The sequence below is a fragment of the Capsicum annuum genome, unplaced genomic scaffold, assembly GCF_002878395.1.
Source record: "Capsicum annuum cultivar UCD-10X-F1 unplaced genomic scaffold, UCD10Xv1.1 ctg3868, whole genome shotgun sequence".
In the NCBI taxonomy this organism is placed as follows: domain Eukaryota; kingdom Viridiplantae; phylum Streptophyta; class Magnoliopsida; order Solanales; family Solanaceae; genus Capsicum; species Capsicum annuum.
Window position 1 is genome coordinate 89,449 of NW_025845839.1, and position 5,077 is coordinate 94,525.

Genomic DNA, 5,077 nt, shown 5'->3' on the forward strand with positions numbered 1-5,077 from the left:
TTTAATATGAACTTTATTGTATAAATTTTATGATGAAAATTGTTCAAATGAGATAATAATTAGCACGTGTATGACAGTTCAGAAATTGCAAAACTCCACGTGACAAAAGTCTCCAAATTTGTGTACTAGAAATTTACAGGTTGGCCTAATTAATTCAATAATTCAATAACTCTAATATTACTATATTAATACACATATATTTTCTTGAAGGAGTCAGGATTTAAGGCTTGTGGGTGTTCAGGAAGTCCGAACACATATATTCACGCTGAAAGTTTTAAAGTTTTGCCTGAAAACTAAAACATTTATTTATCTTCTTGATTTACTAGGTGCGCTTCTATGTCTTATATCGATTTTAATACATTTTAAAATATAATTATAGCTAGTTCGCATTGGATTTAACAGGTACTGGAGCACCCAAAAATTAGCTTTAGGTCCGCCCTTGTGTGGAAGTTCCAATAAAGACGGTCGTGGAGTGACAAGTACTCCGTGCACGTTTGAGTTCCCTAGATTACAAAGTTGGCTTTGTTAGGAAGTGTTTGTCCCCTTACGTGGAATTTTCGCCTTTTCGGTGAAAACTCAAATTTAATCTAACTTCAATATGAATATCAGATATCAACGAAAAAATGAAACAAAAGTTTGTGGAAGAAAGATTTATTGGTATTAATAGATGGATGTAACTATCAAAAGTTTTTTTTTTTTTTTTCATCTGGTGTTCGATACCCGTATTGACGCTCGACTAATCTGGATTCGCATCGGATAGGGCTCATTCGGGGAGGTGCTCCCTATCAAGAATTTTTTCATACCCAAAGCTCGAATCCGAAATCTCTAATTAAGAAAAGAACAGTCCCATCCATATCTTTCAGTGTTCAACTTCGTGCCAATTAATAATTCCGTACATAAATTGAGACAGATGAAGTAATATTAGGAAATAAATTTTTATGTTTTATGAAATAATAACTATAGAGGTAAATATCTAATAATCTTGTACAAAATGAGGGAGCCTCACACATGAACACTTTATTGTAAATTATAATTTGTTTTTTTTAATTGTAAATTATAATATGTTTTTTATTGTAAATTATAATATGTTTTATTATTAGTGGTACAGAAGGACAAGTGACAATAAATATGAAATGGTCCACTACCCAACATGTGTTTTAATTTGGTTCATTCTTTTTGCCACATTTATTTATTTATTTATAACAAAACATATTTTAGGCAGAATATATTTAATAAAAATCTCTAAATCTGACACGAATTATTAATTACACATCTAAATTATCAATAATTTTAATTATGGACAAACAACATAAATCTCAATATTTTTGGAGTTTAATTATAGAAAATTTCAATATTTTGTGTAATTACTGAATATTCCAATTTGGGGTCCATCGAGATGCATAGTTAGTCCTGATACAAAAGATATATAATTACCCCCGATATTTTTTTTTTATTTTGAATCGGTCGAGATACATAATACATCCAACGAAGTTACATTTTTTCCTTTGTAAGATACATAGTTAGCTCTAGATATTTTTTTTCTGATTTTAGATCTGTCGAGATACATAATTAGCTTTCGATACATCCAACGAAGATACATAATTAGTTGAGATTTTTGTAATTACTTTGTAAGGAAGATTTGTGTAAATATGATATATTAAGGTGTATGATTAAGTTATTTTTCCTTAATGGTCTTTTCTTCTTGCTTCAACTTAATTACATAATATATAATGCAAATTTTTACCTCAATTTTAATTTATAATTTCTTCTTTATATACAATCATCATTTTTAGTTAATGAAAATTAAATAATAAAAATATTAATTGTGTATTTTTTTTTTAAGCCAAAAAAATCTTTGAGAATTTTTCTGAATTATGACAATGACTTACATTATGAGCAAATTGTTGATAGAATATTATAAAATTGGAGTCAACAAATGGAACCATATATATGTATACAAATATTTTGGTAGGCCAAAGGGTATTTGTCAAGAATTAATCAATTATTGAAAGTGAAGTTTTTATTATGTTGCTTGGATTATTCAAAAATATAGTTGAGTATGTAAAAAAAAAAATTAAGTATAGCTATTGTTCAATTTCTGTATACACTTTAAATCTTACATTCTCGGCCAAACGAGTATTTTACAGAGAGCCGATAAGGAATTTCATTCATAACTGACCATTTTGATTCTATAGAACAACTCGATCGATTTAGCAGATCGTTTTAGGAGTCCTTAATGATTATAGATCGAACTTATCTAATTCCTACAGTACGATGATTGGCTGTTCACGGCCTAGCTATACCTACCGTCTCTTCTCGACGAAACGAGTATTTTACGAAGAGCCGACAAGGAATTTCAGTAATAACAGATCATTTTGATCCATTGGAACAACTCAATGAATTTAGCAGATCGTTATGACTACAGATTACCAATCCCATTTTTACAATACGATGGTTGGCTATTCACGGCCTAACTATACCTACCGTCTTTTTTTAGGGGATCAATATCAGCAATGCAGTTCATCCAACGATAGACTTAATATGAATTATAGAGCTACGATACAATCAAATCCGAACGAACAAAATGTTGCATTGAATCGTATCAGACTATTAGTTTCTAATAGGGGTTATTACTCATTATTAACTTGAGAATAATGTAGAAATTATAAACTTCAAAAATTTTAAATCTGCTTTTTGAATTAATTAGTTATTTTTTAGTAAGATTTTAATTGTATTCTTAGACTTAACATATAAAACTTGTCAACTTTTTTTTTTTTTTTTTTTAACTAGAAAACTTGTTAAATTCTATTAAACATACATTGCAAATAGACAAAAAATACAGCAACATTAACTGTAGTTCTACTGTATTTTTGTTATTAAAAATAAAAATTAAGTTGCTTCCAAACAAATCATTTAATGTTTAATTAGTGATTAATTAAATAAAATAATAGGAGTAATATTTAAATAATTCTTACGTACTTGCACTTTTATGTTAATTAACTTTTCTACCTAACACAAAAAAAATAAATATCATAGGCCAAAAAAGTCAGAGTTTGGGCATCAATATTTTATTTATGTAGAAAAAAAATTAATTTTATTAGTTAATTTATGTGGTCATACCTGAAATTAAATGTTACGCCTTCCGTCCATCTTTACTTGTCCATTTTTTTATTGTTACAGAGATTCAGAAACAGTAAATGATAGGAACAAATTTATCATATTACCTTTGAATATAATAAATTTAATATATTAAAAAATATATTCTATAATGAATTGTATTTAATGATAGATAAAATGAGTAAAAATAGATAAATTATCCATTGATTTTATAAGAGAAAAAGGTACGAAGAATACATATACTTTGGCGAAATTTACAGTTACGCATCTTAAACTTTGCGGGGGGTGGGGTGGGGGGTGGGGGTCCTATGACCCTCCTAGACTATTTTTTACCGTATTTAAATGGCATATATTTTACACTTAGACCACTGCGTGTATTTCACGCACATTGAGCGTGTAAGAAAAAAATGTTTAATAAAAGGCAAATATATTCCAGTTAAATACGGTAAAAAATAGTCTAGAGAAGTCATAGAACTCCCGCAAAGTTCAGGGTGCGTAGCTGCAAATTTCACCTAAGTACAAATATATTTTACACATTTTTTTCATTTTATAAAGTAGTAGCTAGGAATTAGGATAAAGAATTTATATGTTAATTAAAGGGGATAAATTGAATAGTTTTTTAATGTGAAAAATTAGGTTTTAGGTGAGGAAAATGGGGACATTTGATCTCCTAAAAGTGAAATTTTATCTACTAAAAATTCTGTGATAACAATTTTTTAAAATTCTCTTATATATTTATTTATTTATTTATTATTAATTCTAATAAAATAAAATTTGTCGTGACAATCACTAAAATGTGGAAAAAGTTAATGGGCATGCCTTTGTTGCAAAAAGCCAAACTTGATTATTTTTTGGATTTTTTTTAGTGTTCGATATTTATATTAGAGTTTGATTAATTCAAATCATACAAAATAAAAACTATAATATTATTGTAAATATTTTTTAACCAACACTAAAAGACCATTAAAAAAAGGAAAAATAACATAAACATACATCATAACTTACCATATTTATACAAATTTTCACCTTTACGAAGTAATTACAAAATTTTTAAATAATTATGTATCTTTTGTGGGATGTATTGGAAGCTAATTAATTATGTATTTTGATAGACTCAAAATTAAAAAAAATAAACTGGGAGCTAATTTTAAATAATTATGTATCTTTATAAAGAAAAAAATGTATCTTTGTTGGATGTATTATGTATCTCGACAGATCCAAAATCGAAAAAAATGTATCGGAAGCTAATTATGTATCTTTACGAAGAAAAAATGTATCTTCATTGGATATATCAGAAGCTAATTATCAAGGACGGCTCTATCTTGTAACAAAATAGACCGCCGCCTTAGGCCCTAAAATTTGAGGGGCCTCATTTTTTTACAATAATATATATAGATTTTTTTTAAAAAATAGAATATTATTTATAAAAAATAATTTTTTATATAAAAAGAAAGAATTATTAGAATAAGTTCATATATCTAGAGTACTTTGTCTCAGGAAAGATTAAATGTACTGATTATATTATTAATTAAAAAGGAATAATTAGAAAAAATCGATTATATAATTTTGAAAATAGAGTTCATTAAAATAAAGTTATTTTTTCTTAAAATTTTAAGGCCTCCGTTTGATTTTTGCCTTAAGCCACGAATATGTTTGAGCTGCTCCTGCTAATCATATATCTCGACAGACTCAAAACCGAAACTTTAGCATCTAATAAAATGTCATACTTTCATATCAATTTTGGACCAAACATTTGTTTGGAAAAAAATGAATATAGCCAAGTTGGGAAATTGACACATTGAAGTGTCCATCAAGTAAAGACTACTAGGAATTTAAAATACTTATTAAATATTTTAGAAGAAATCAAAATTAAAATTATAAGAATAATTGAATATGACTAAAATTTAAAATTTGCAACCACTTTTAACAATATTCTCTCATTTTACTATAGTGATTTGCT